Raw genomic sequence first — 14940 nt, forward strand, 5'->3', positions numbered from 1 at the left:
ATAATATCTCAAAAGAAGTATAAGAAGCGTTACTGCGATATCTCCAACTGTGTCTTGATCTAGGGATAATATATTCTTATAGTTTTGGCAATAAAGTAGTGCAGCCAAGCTTGAGTGCAGCGGCTTTGGGTTAAAGTAAAATGTGTTTTAAGACATTTTTCACTAGTGGCAAAATAAGCAATTTCTTTTACGGGGGTATTTTATTATTTTACAATGTTAATTAATCACAAGGTTGTTTCTTGTTTCACATGACCAAGGTATTTATTTCACACTAAGCCATAAACATAAATGTGGCAAAATAAAATGAACACTTTGAAATTACTATACACATAACGGGCAAAAACACTTAAAAGTTAAAGACAGTGGACATTATTGGTAACTGTTAAAGACTAGTTTTCAACATATGCATAAAATAACTAACCTGTGAACATTTGAGCTTGATCGGTGTCAAAGTAGAGAGATAATAATGAAAGAAAAACCACCGTCACACAAAGTTGTGTGCTTTAAGATGCTTGATTTCGAGACCTCAAGTTCTAAATCTGAGGTCTTGAAATCAAATTCGTGGAAAATTACTTCTTTCTCAAAAACTATAGCACTTCAGAGGGAGCCATTTCTCACAATGTTTTATACCATCAACTTCTCCCAATTACTCATTACCAAGTAACATTTTATGCTAATAATTATTCTGAGTAATTACCAGGAGTGTCCACTGCCTCTAAGTGATTGATAGTTATGGTTATAGGCATTAATAGGACCAACTGAAATTAATTAGGTTAGAAGACAATACCAGTATGAAAACAAGGGGTTGCTACATAGATTGGTTTTGACCTCATCGCAAATACTTGGTACGCATGCATAGCGATCAAGTTTGATTGCGAGCTGGATCAGCATGCACCTTGTTCAACAGCGAGGGCTTCCCAAAAGAATTTGCGAAAAAGGTCTTTGATGACATTAGTTAACAACAGGGTGGACCACGTGAAGGTTGTCATCTTCCACCCCACAACAGTTAAAGGGATCATAATACATCAAAGTGTGTAACCATTACAACGATTGCTTCATTGGAAATGTTACCCCCCTTTGATACCTAGCCTACGGAGTAAAAAACCAGAGATAACAAATACTCTGGAAAACCCCACTTAAACTTATCTATAATAACTATGACTTAAGAAATGGTTTCAATTTTTCAATTAAAGTTGTTGACCATGATTATGCGGTTAAAGAAAATTGTATATACTGTTTTCTTGCAGTAAAACCAATTAATTACTTTCCTTTGTCTAAGATAAGATACATTATATAATTTAAATCAATATCCTATATCGGAAGTCATTGTTAATAGTGGCTAGCTCCCTTTGTCTGCAGAGTGAAGAAACACTCTTGTGTGAAAGTACTCTTGAAAACCCTGATATTAGCATCAAATAGCTACTACATGGGCATTATCAAACTTGTCAACAACTTTGTAATTAAAAAAAAACCTTGTTAACAAGTACTCTCAACTACAAAACTGTTGCGAATGGTATATCACAATACCAATCTTTGTGTGGCATTTTTGCCACAAAATTAACACAAGATAAAACAATGTCATGTCCTTTGTATTAAAAAAAAATACCATAATTAACAAGCAATCTCAAATATTGCAAGGTATAAAGATTATGGATACTGAGTGAGACATTAATGCAACATAATTAACAGTAGATAATATAAATGTTGTCACCATTGTTATAACCATTGTCATTAATATAGCAACTTGTACTCGGTGCCCGGCGAACAGCGCCCTCTATTGAGCAAAAACTCAACATCATGCAAATTTATAATAAATAGAACTGCCTAGCTCATAACAATGAACATTATAATTAATTAGCATAACAATGAGGACTCAAACATCCTCAAGGAACACAGTACAATGTCATGACCATAATTTAAAACCTCAATAACAGTTATTGTGAGTCACAATATTGATGTCCTTAAATAATAACTAATACAAAAAAAAACATGGTGGCCACCATGTGGGGGTACCCCCAGAACACTTATAATATTGTTTGGATGAATAACGGAAAAGACAGTGTGACACTTAATAAAAGGTACCATTCATATTTAATACAATATTCAAATTCAGTAAAAGTAAAAACTAAATTTTATTAGTTTGTAATGTTAAACCACTCATAATAGAAAACACTACATGACAAGCTTGTTGTCTTTATATTTCTGATGAGTTTACCCTATTGTTTCATATTTGTAATGAGCAATTGCATTACAAATTTACATAACTTGTTTCATGCTTGTAATGCAGTACTTCATTACACACTTGAAACTATTACATACTTGCAATGAGGTATTTCATTGCAAGGATGTTTTGCATGAGTGTAATGAAATACCTCATTACAAACAAGCAATATTAAAAATGTGAATACATTAACTTGTAAGGAATTATCTCATTACAAGTTATTACGTATTCTGTCTACAAAATAAGTTGAACAAGGCAGCTTGAAGCAGGAACTTCATCACATCAAGACATCACTACAACTCAACAAGTTAAATACCTTAAATTCTTACAGCCAGCCTAAGCCATTCCTCATCACACCAGTAGACAAAAGTCCGCAGTTCAAGGCTACCATCACCCTTCGAAACATCGGCCATGCATCTCACAAGCTTCAACGAATCGTCAGCCAAGCTCAACTCAAGACCTTCCCAGAAACAAACAAGATTCAAACATCACTTCACACAGACGACCAGCATGCATTCCCTCCGAATGCGATGACACAGAGGAGACCTGCTGCATTCATATCCATGAGAATCAAGAAACATAAAGCGCACGACAGTCTGGGACACCATGACAAATCAGCCTTGATCAAACACTCACACAAACAAAAGGTCTTTCAGAGCCAACACTCACACAAAAGAGTGTACCCACAAGTTAAATATACATATTTATAGTCTCTTCCTATTTCTATTTACCATGCAAAGCTTCAAGCAATACTACAAATATTCAAGTCATTGTTCCACAATAAGAAAACTTTGTTGTGTAAGTGAGTTTAATCTGCAGATGAATCCGGATGATCATGCTGTAATATCAAGATCCATTGGAAGAATTGTTCAATGTTGTTCATGCTCTTGGAAAGTCTACTCATTGGTCAAAATACATCCTTAGTAACAGTCGAAGCTGGTGGATATGACCTTTGATGAGGGCAGTCATCATGAAGAAACAGTCCTCCTTTACAAAGACGGTGTTGAAGCAACAGTTTTATTGGTGCTGCATAATGTGGCTCAGCATCTTGACGTAACCAGCTCTTAGTTGTTCCACTCTGTTCATCCTGTAATATGGTATAAAACAAAATTGAAACAAAAAGATTTGTAAGTTCAATTTTTGTGTTTAAGCAAAGTTTATTTTCCGCACGTTAATGGATTTCTCAGATTTATTAGCTAAAAGAGATCTTACCTTCAAGGATCCTGGTAAGTAGTTGTAGAAATACTTAATGTATATCTCCTCAAGCCCTGACGTATCTATCTTTGTGTTGTGATGTCACATCTTCATGGTCCATGTTGACAGGATGGCAGAAAAGTAGTCATCACAATAACCTGTATGTAAGTAGTAGAGCGACAGGTTGTCTTTAGCCGACGCCATCTTGAGAACCTCTGATGGCAGCCTTCTACGCCCGTCCAGCATCAGCATCTTAAGCTCAGTTGTTTCTGGTTGTGTGCTGTGTCATTCAGCTGATGTAAGAATGCTACATCAATGGCCATTGGTAGTATTCTTGTATAGACCCCGTCTAGCGGATGACCTCTAGGGGTGCGCCATCTGAAAGAAAGTTGTTATCACATCAGTACAAACCATATAGAGACTAATATAATGTAACCATCTGATAATCATTACGGGACTACTGCTTCAAAATAAAATCACAAAATTAGCTCAAAAACTGAGTTAAAACACCACTTTTCATAAACAAGTTTGAAGTTTCTGTCATCTCAAAGATGCAGACTGTTAAAAAGATTGATGCAACACGCTCTATCCACAATCCTTTAAAGTTACGTTATTACATATGTAACGTCTGTTTTAGTTTTATGTCAAAACAAATATAGTTGCCATTATTACATCTGTTGTTGATCCATCAGACTGCAATGCATTCTCTCATCCACCAGACAGACAGGAACACTCCTCTATGAAGCCAGGCAACCAGCAGTTGTCTTCTTGGTCATCGGCAGATGGACGTCACCAGCACGAACGCAGATTCCATTGATGTGCAGTTTTCATTGGACTCCGTAGTTCACAGGCAGTTGGTTTCGCATTTCACCATTGCAGTTAATAAAAGACAAAAATAGACACATTCAGAAATGCACTTCCAAATAGAGTTATTCCATTTAGTTTGGGAATAATTTAGGTCAACATAAATGTGGGTTTGAGTTTTTCTATCATATTATTCGTTAGGGTTTATTTCTTTGAAATTTTAGAGAGTCAAATATTTCTCATCAACTCGTTTGTCTGCATTTAGCAAATCGTTAAAAAAATTGTAAATTGTTTGTTCAACTTTGATGAACACTGATGAACACATCAGAGGAAAGAAAGGAATGTTTAGGTTTTTTTAAGGGTTAAACTGCATGGTTTTATTGAGCTAGTTTTGTTTGAGCATTCAAAATAAGCCACATTAAGTTTTCAAAAGAACTTTTTTTACGACTTAATACTCATGTACAGCAATAACTTCTACTGTATTTTACTTTCTTAAGTCGTCTGACCTGGAAACTTGCATCCTCAGTCCATAAGACACCCTCGTCCTCCTTCCATGATCCTTGGTAGCCATTATCCTTGTGACATCACCTGTATATGGAGAAACATTCAACAACTGCATCACTAAGTTAGTTCAAAAATTGAGTTCAGTCGCTGCTTTTCAGCAACAAGTTTGAACTGTTTATGTCATCTCAAAGACATGGATTGTTGTAAAAAAGATTGACGCAACAAACTTTCTGCGCAATCCTTTAAAGATATGTTATTACATGTGTAAAATCTGTTTTAGTTTAATGTCAAAACAAATATAGTTGCCATTATTACAACTGTTGTTGATCCATCAGACTGCAATGCATTCTCTCATCCACCAGGGAGACAGGAACACTCCTCTATGAAGCCAGGCAACCAGCGGTTGTCTTCTTGGTCATCGGCGGATGGACGTCACCAGCACGAACGCAGATTCCATTGATGTGCAGTCTTCATTGGACTGCGTAGTTCACAGGCAGTTGGTTTCGTATTTCACCATTGCAGTAAATAAAAGACAAAAAATAGATACATTCAGAAAACGACTTCCAAATAGAGTTATTCCATTTAGTTTGGGAATAGTTCAGGTCAACATAAATGTGGGTTTGAGTTTTTCGATCATATTATTCGTTAGGGTTTATTTCTTTGAATTTTTAGAGTCAAATATTTCTCATCAACTCATGTGTCAGCATTTAACAAATGGTAAAATAAATTGTAAATTTTTCGTTAAACTTTGATGAACACTGATGAACACATCAGAGGAAAGAAAGGAATGTTTAAGTTTTTTTAAGGGTTAAACTGCATGGTTTTATTGAGCTAGTTTTGTTTGGGCATTCAAAATAAGCCACATTAAGTTTTCAAAAGAACTTTTTTTACAACTTAATACTCATGGACAGTAAAATAACTTATACTGTATTTTACTTTATTAAGTCGTCTTACCTGGAAACTTGCATCCTCAGACCATAAGACACCCTCGTCCTCCTTCCATGATCCTTGGTAGCCATTATCCTTTTGACATCACCTTTATATGGAGAAACATTCAACAACTGCATCACTAAGTTAGTTCAAAAATTGAGTCCAGTTGCTGCTTTTCAACAACATGTTTGAACTATTTATATCATCTCAAAGACATCGATTGTTGTAAAAAGATTGACGCAACAAACTTTCTGCGCAATCCTTTAAAGATATGTTATTACATGTGTAAAATCTGTTTTAGTTTCATGTCAAAACAAATATAGTTGCCATTATTACATCTGTTGTTGATCCATCAGACTGCAATGCATTCTCTCATCCACCAGGGAGACAGGAACACTCCTCTATGAAGCCAGGCAACCAGCGGTTGTCTTCTTGGTCATCGGCAGATGGACGTCACCAGCACGAACGCAGATTCCATTGATGTGCAGTCTTCATTGGACTCCGTAGTTCACAGGCAGTTGGTTTCGCATTTCACCATTGCAGTAAATAAAAGACAAAAAATAGATACATTCAGAAAATGCACTTCCAAATAGAGTTATTCCATTTAGTTTGGGAATAATTTAGATGAACATAAATGTGGGTTCGAGTTTTTCAATCATATTATTTTTTAGGGTTTATTTCTTTGAATTTTTAGAGAGTCAAATATTTCTCATCAACTCGTTTGTCTGCATTTAGCAAATTGTAAAGAAAATTGTAAAATTTTCGTTAAACTTTGATGAACACTGATGAACACATCAGAGGAAAGAAAGGAATGTTTAAGTTTTTTTTAAGGGTTAAACTGCATGGTTTTATTGAGCTACTTTTGTTTGGGCATTCAAAAATAAGCCACATTAAGTTTTCAAAAGAACTTTTTTTACGACTTAATACTCATGGACACCAATAACTTAAAGTGTATTTTACTTTCTTAAGTCGTCTTACCTGGAAACTTGCATCCTCAGACAATAAGACACCCTCGTCCTCCTTCCATGATCCTTGGTAGCCATTATCCTTTTGACATCACCTGTATATGAAGAAACATTCAACAACTGCATCACTAAGTTAGTTCAAAAATTGAGTTCAGTCGCTGCTTTTCAGCAACAAGTTTGAACTATTTATGTCATCTCAAAGACATCGATTGTTGTAAAAAGATTGACGCAACAAACTTTCTGCGCAATCCTTTAAAGTTATGTTATTACATGTGTAAAATCTGTTTTAGTTTTATGTCAAAACGAATAGTTGCCATTGTTACATCTGTTGTTGATCCATCAGACTGCAATGCATTCTCTCATCCACCAGGAAGACAAGAACACAGGAACACTCCTCTATGAAGCCAGGCAACCAGCGGTTGTCTTCTTGGTCATCGGCGGATGGACGTCACCAGCACGAACGCAGATTCCATTGATGTGCAGTCTTCATTGGACTCCGTAGTTCACAGGCAGTTGGTTTCGCATTTCACCATTGCAGTAAATAAAAGACAAAAAATAGATACATTCAGAAAATGCACTTCCAAATAGAGTTATTCCATTTAGATTGGGAATAGTTCAGGTCAACATAAATGTGGGTTTGAGTTTTTTGATCATATTATTCATTAGGGTTTATTTCTTTGAATTTTTAGAGTCAAATATTTCTCATCAACTCATGTGTCTGCATTTAGCAAATCGTAAAATAAATTGAAAATTTTTCGTTCAACTTTGAGGAACACTGATGAACACATCAGAGGAAAGAAAGGAATGTATAGGTTTTGTTCAGGGTTAAACTGCATGGTTTTATTGAGCTAGTTTTGTTTGGGCATTCAAAATAAGCCACATAAAGTTTTCAAAAGAACTTTTTTTACGACTTAATACTCATGGACAGCAATAACTTATACTGTATTTTACCTTCTTAAGTCGTCTTACCCGGAAACTTGCATCCTCAGACCATAAGACACCCTCGTCCTCCTTCCATGATCCTTGGTAGCCATTATCCTTGTGACATCACCTGTATACGGAGAATCATTCAATAACTGCATTTAAACCACAAATTTAGCTCAATCATTGAGTTAATGTAACATGACATCATCGGTCATAAAATAAATGGGTATGTTCATTCCCAAGAGGAATGTCTGTGTCAGTCACATTAACTAAGATGTAATGCCATTTGGATTGAGTTTCAAAATGAAATTAACAATTTATGTACAACAATTTATCGACCATGTATTTCAAAATATGATGATATCCACTATTATTTTATTTCTATAAAATAAATTGTTGGGCATCAGACATAATGGCATTTTACACCATTACAATATGAAGTCATAGACCCTCCCCCCAAATAGTGAATCCCCCAGCTCAATTTGACCTTTGCAGGAGCACCTCTTTAACATAAATAAACAAAATATCATCATTTCAGGAAAATTCTTTACAAATTACGGTCCTGAATGAACTTCCAAACTATTAACATCATGCAAATAAACTTACCCTCAGGTTGTATTCCTGAACTTTAAATTGAGTGTCGTTTCCTCACAGCATACCTCCACTCACCACAGCTCCAATGGTCTCAACAGGGTCTGGAAAACAGCTGAAGGGAATGAAACATAAAAGATGTTGAAGGGTATCAAACATAATAGCATTTTACACCATTATCAAATGAAGTCAGAGACCTCTCCCCCCCCCCCCAAAAAAAAAAAAAAAAAAAAAAGAACTCAACAATTTTCATATCAATTTGAAAAGTAGTGAAGCGCAGAACTCGCAGGAGGCTCTCTTTTAAGCAATAGCACATCAACGATAAAACAGTATTGTCCAAAGACCCACAGTTCCTGTATCACAACTTGTACACAAACCTGTGAAAATTTAAGCTCAATCGGTCATCAGAGTCGGGGGAAAAATACTGGGAAAACCCACCTATGTTTACGCACGTTTCCCCGGGTCACAACAAGTGTTAATAATAATCAGTTGTTCTCAATATTGAGAATTGAGAATTGTATTAATGTCTTCTCAAAAAGTGAAGCATCTCATGGAATAATATTTCGCAGGGAAGTCTTTAACCATTAGCTTCTGTAAAACCTGTGAGTTATTTATTATTCGGTGAACTTTAATTTGTTGTTCTGTTCAGAGAGTATTGGCTTTAACCAAAATTAACCAAATATGATAATTTCAGGATTTTTTGTTAACAATTTTGGTCCTGCAAAAACTTCTAAACTATAAACATCCTGAACATAAACTTACCTTCAGGTTCTATTCCTGAACTTTAAAATGTGTAAGTGTTGTTTTCCTCGCAGCAACCTCCGCTCACAACAGCTCCAATGAAGTCTTCATGGCCCTGGAATGACTGGTGCAGTTTCCATTGGACTCCATATTGCGTATTCACCATTGCAGTAAATAAAGAACAGAAAATACATACATTCAGAAAATGCACCTCCAAACAGAATGATTCCATTTAGTTTGGGAATATTTCAGGTGCATATAAATGGTGTGAGTGGTTGTTACATGACAAGTGACTGATAACGGATGGTGTGGAGTTATAGATGGGGTACGTTTTCGCTGTCGTATAACGAACCCCTGATTGTTAAGATGTAACATGCAAGCATGGAAATGAGCTTAGTAGATTTTAAAGTGATGGTGCAGATGGGAGTGAGCTTGTTAATCATGCAGTTTGGTGCAGGTTTGATGTTAGAGTGAATAAATGGTGATAATAATATACCTTTAGGATGGACGTAATCCCTCTGTGCCGTAATACCACGAGATTACAGTGGTTGCTGGGTCTGTCATGAGAGAGCATGTAGATGAGAAGGACTCCATCCCAGGTTCTCAATCTCAGTCACTGCATGTTGGGAAATAAAGATAACATTCTCTAAGTTGTGAAACATGTTTACCAACATCAGAGTAAAAGATGGTAGCTCCAGTGGTTAGAGAGTAGTTTTGTAACGAGGGGCAAGGTGCTAAATAATGTACTTGAACGAGACTGAATGCATTGGAATGCCATTTACATGTAAACTTGCTTATAATACGTTTGTCATGTTATTGTATTTCTGTTGCTTTTACACTTCTTGTTTTCCTGTCGTTATCATTCACAAAAACTACTAAGCATGTAGAGTGAATTTCTCAAGAACTACAGCACCTCAGGTAGTAATATTTTTAGGAAAGCTTTACACAATCATTATCTTTGGTGTAACTTAAATGTAAATCTGCGGACATTGTCTTTTGTGTTACCAAAAGTATCCAATTGCATTAATTTTTAAAGAGAAGTAAAGATCACACACTTTGTGTAAGCTTTAAAAAATATATCCAGTGTCTTTCACAGGATGCAAAGATCTTGCATGTAGCAACTAGGGTTCTCCAGATATATTTTTTGGTAAATACTTAAACATTGATTTAAAGTTATAACGTCATCTTATTCCAAAAATTGTTAAATTTTATTGCCACACTGAGGTCTAAGTTCAAAGTGAAACCCTAGCCTGTTTGGATCACACACTAAGCGCTGGAATCCAGAATCCATAACCATCCATATACCATAATAAAGAATTGTGTAGGCTTCTAACGAAATTTGTCTCATTAACATTATTTTTAAGAGTGACCACTAACTGTTTAACTTTCTTTTATTAACCAGTCTTAAAAAGATCAGGTTTCAAAGAAGTTTGACAAAGATCGGTTTCCCATAAGCAGCCCATTCCACATGCAGGATTGTAAAAGAATGATCGCTGGGGAGTATTTGGTTTTGCCAAAGTTGTTTCTGTAAATTAAAAGATATCAAACTACACACTATCCACTGTGAAACTATCCGAAATCTCATTGAACGCAGGAGTTGGCTGAAATTTAATTGTTTCTCTTTTGTGAACCATCCAATTCACCTTGGCCATTTTTTTCTTCACCTGGGCTCTGTGACTTTCACTATGGTTTCAAGGAATGCTCCCCATCCAAGCCCAGACCTTTTAAATTGTTGACTAATTCTCTGAAATAAAATTTCACACTTCCCCAATTTCACGGCCTCATTTGCTCTTACTATGTCATGCTATACTCCAAATGTAAACAAGCACAGTATGTTGGACACTGCTGGACCATAGAGCTAGGACCCTAGATCTATGGCTGGACACAGTACTGCTGACCTTAAACAAGGTGAAGGCTTACCAATAAACCACTTATCACTCAGGTTGACTTCCCCTCATTTAACAGTAATCTATCTGGCTGTGTTCATGATAGCCTTAGGAGGGTTTGGCAGTACAGCACAGTAACAACAATTTAAAACTAAGGTTATGGCTAGTTAGCAGAGAACTCCATGAGAACAAGGTCAAAAAGGATTGAAAAGGCAATTTCAAGGAGAATGATGAACTAGATGAAGATTTCATAGTGAGAGCATGTCAACTGCAGAGTTTCTGTAGTGTTTTTACTTAATACATGGAGGTATGCATTAGCCCACAAAGATAACCTGGAGTTGTGGAAGAGTAGTGGCCGAGCAGTACTGTCAAGAGCACCAAAATCAAACTCTGGCGTTTCTGATCAGCAGAGTGAGTGTTCAAATCCCCAGCCGTGCCACTTGTGTCCTTAAGCAAAACACTTAACCATTGCTTTGTCCTTTGGATGGGACGTTAAAGGCAGTGGACACTATTGGTAATTACTCAAAAAAATTATTAGCATAAAACCTTTCATGGTGACGAGTAACAGGGCAAGGTTAATGGTATAAAACATCGTGAGAAATTGCTCCCTCTATAGTGCCATACATGTAGTTTTCAAGAAAGAAGTAATTTTCCACAAATTTTACACATTTGATCACGAGACCTAAGATTTAGAACTTGAGGTCTCGAAATCAACCATAAAACAAACATAACTTTGTGTGACAGGGCGTTTTTTTTTCTTTCATTATCTTTCTCGCAAGATCGATGATCGTTTGAGCTCAAATTTTCACAAGTTTGTTATTTTATGCATTTGTTGAGATACACCAACTGTGAAGGCTAGTCTTTGACTATTACCAATAGCGTCCACTGCCTTAAAGAATCTTATTATATTTACTATAGACAAGAGACACAATTTTACAATCCAATGTTATGCTCAAAAAGTAAAGTGGATGACATTTATGTATCAATGTTTGGACTATTATCAGGCAGGCTACAATAGAACTTGTAAACTTCAAATAATTAGATGTTAAATTGAAGGAAAAAACAGAGATGAGGCAGACACAATAAGAAACTTAGTCTTAAACCTAAAACAATTCAACGCGGGGGAGGCATACATGTTAACTAATGAGGGTGAAAATTGGGTGAGCATTTGTTTGCTACTTCTTTTTTGCAGGGATAATTTTCTGGACCAACGCGGCTGAGCTCACTGTGAGAACAAACAACATAGAGACAAGCTTGCAAACAGACTAATTGCCAGATGCAGTTTTAAATAAGAATTCAAGGAGTGTGAAGGGCAAACGTTTCCTAGCCCACCTTGTTGAGCTGTAAATGGCTTGTATTTTTATTTATTTTTTCGTTATTTTAATAGTGATAATTGAATCATCTAGCAAATGTTTTAATTTTTAATACTAATGAGGGTTAAAACAACATTCTCCAAAGAAAATGATATAGGGCACATGGCTTATTTAAGTCTCTGTATTTATTTCACAGAATGCTCAGCAGAATATTCAGTCACAAGATCTGATCCTCGTAAAATGTAAGTTAAAAAGTGTTTGAGAAAACTTTTCCGGAGGGCAATTTTTCTTTATATGGCCCAACATTGTGACAAATTTTTGTACCTAGTAAAAAGTTGTAGAAACGCCTAAAGCACTAAATTTGCATTTGCAAGTGCAACTAACGAGTGGAGCCTTACATGGTTCTAAGTTTTGGTCAAGTGATAGGAGACTCTTTGCTTGGCAAGTCAAATAACGGTCAAACCACAAACAATTTATTTACAGACTGTTTTTACATCAATCACGAGAGGTAACAGATTTGCCGCGATTATAGGGACACCTTGAAAACAGGATGTCCTACGATACGAGAAGAAGCATTTACATGTAGACGGCGAACACAGCATTTAGTAACGTAGCACAGCATAGCACATGGTGCACAGGAAAACAAGGCAAAATACTCCCATAAATATAAAACAATATCTAACTAACTTCAGTCATCTAGCTTACTTTAAAAAGTTACCATCCGCATCCTGCTACAACCACCCTTACCGTAGCTTAGCGTTGAGTCAACTGGCCAACCACGCTGCCAGAGTTTTAACAAAAGTGAAAGAAATCTGAACGGAAATTTCCACTGAATCACGTGCTAACAGAAAAAAAAAGAACTTACGTAATACTTTTACAACTGGGTAAATCATCAAAACAAAGGCTCATAGTCGAGGGGTAGAAAACTCCACATGATAACAACAAACAAAAGCTGGGCCCGAAGAAATGCATGCTGTATTTATGAATGAGTTCAATAGATGGATAATAGCTGGCATTTCATTGGCTTTTACTTTCCGTGTTCTGATTGGTCTGCTCTGTGACGTAGTATGTCACGTACACATCCAGGGGTCAATTGCATGAATACTGCTCAGCAGGTTTGTCTGCTTCTGATTGGATGGCCATGGATCCTCATTTTGTCACAAATTCTTAATAGGATTTCGTGTGTTAAATGCCCTCCATTAAGAACTGTGCTGGTAAAAATACCAAGATCTGATTGGTCAACCGCTCTCAAGCTTGGGTCGTCACAAAACTCTTAATGGGATAACGTGTAGTAAATGCTCTTCATTAAGAACTGTGCATGTAAAAATACAAAGATCTGATTGGTCGACAGCTCTCGAGCTTGGATCCTTGTTTTGTCACAAAATTCACAATGGGATTTCGTGTGTTAAATGCCCTCCATTAAGAACTATACAGGACAAAATACCAAGATCTGATTGGTCAACCGCTCTCGAGCTTGGATCCTTATTTTTGTCACAAAACTCTTAATGGGATTACGTGTAGTAATGCTCTTCATTAAGAACTGTGCAGGTAAAAATACCAAGATCTGATTGGTCGACAGCTCTCGAGCTTGGATCCTTGTTTTGTCACAAAGTTGTCACAAAATTCTTAATGGGATTTCGTGTGTTAAATGCCCTCCATTAAGAACTATACAGGAACAAATACCAAGATCTGATTGGTCAACCGCTCTCGAGCTTGGATCCTTCTTTTTGTCACAAAATTGCCAATGGGATTTCATGCGTGAAGTAAGGGGTGCGTGTGTGTTGGGGGGGGGGGGGGGGGGTGGGGGGGGGTCCGGGAGTTGAACTTTGTCCCCACTTGAACTTGTGTGTGATTGTTTGTGAAAAAGATATAGCAAGACGACCAAGTGGGGTAGGAATAGTAAACGAGATATAATACTTCTTAATGTTGTATTAATATGATTGTTTTATGTGGGTTAGGTTTTAACACTGTTACTAGTTATAGTTGTGGGTAACAAATAAATCAATTGGTGCAAGAATGTTGGCCTACTTTACGCGCAGACTCATACTTTGGCATTTTGCCGCCGCCTATTGTCCGGCCCGCAAATGTTTCAAAGAACCTTTAAGTGGTCTAGTCCCTCAATATTCTTCTTTAAATTTCATCCAGCATTTATTTCGAGCGGTATTTTTCAAGTGGGAATAATATGCGATACTGAAGTCTTCAGAAAGAAGCACACTTCTTGTTTTCTTTTTTTTTTCTTTTTTTTCAAAAAATTGCAGATTCTCCTGACTACTTTTAACACTTTTTAAATAGCGTTTATGAACCAATCGAAGCAAACCAAATAGAGCATAGATTTTAATAGATTTTAATAAGGGTCGTACAGCTAAGATTTGCAGTAACAATCCGCTGTATGTTATACTGAAATATTCAGCCCTGGGGCCACAAAGCAAAAGTGGCTCCCTAAAGAAGCTAAAGACAGGTACAAAAAACAGATCATTTTATTCCAAAGAATGGTTAGTTGTAGGGTGGTATCTAATGATGCCGCCATCTACAATGCACTTTTGGTGGATGCAAATCCTATAACGCCCTCTGTCAATAGAAATGGTCAGGATAAATAAAACAACTTGAAACATTCCGCCCTCAAATTAAAGGCATTTTCGGTTAATCAAATTGTGATTCATGCCCAGCTAAAACTTAACTGAACCTCTCAGAGGTCGTACTTAGCAACAACATTTTATATAAAGCACTTTTCACCCAAAGGGTGTAGCTAAGCGCTTGTAATATTATACCCATGGTCACTGTGGGCCGCTTATTCAGTCCTTACATCTCAGCACCCTGAGGAGTATACAGCCTGCGCAACTATGCGCTAGTGCACTAAATCAATTACT

General features: G+C 36.5%; 1 long non-coding RNA gene across 1 annotated transcript; it reads right to left on the reverse strand.

The window, feature by feature from the left end:
• Positions 1-273: 273 nt before the first annotated feature.
• On the reverse strand, positions 274-4701 carry LOC139941219 (uncharacterized). Its single transcript, XR_011786571.1, has 3 exons — positions 4088-4701; positions 3434-3793; positions 274-3308 (listed from the first exon to the last, which is right to left on the reverse strand). It is a non-coding gene; the product is annotated as an uncharacterized lncRNA (long non-coding RNA).
• Between the last annotated feature and the right edge of the window lie 10239 nt (positions 4702-14940).

Source organism: Asterias amurensis, chromosome 8 (assembly GCF_032118995.1).
Source record: "Asterias amurensis chromosome 8, ASM3211899v1".
NCBI lineage: Eukaryota > Metazoa > Echinodermata > Asteroidea > Forcipulatida > Asteriidae > Asterias > Asterias amurensis.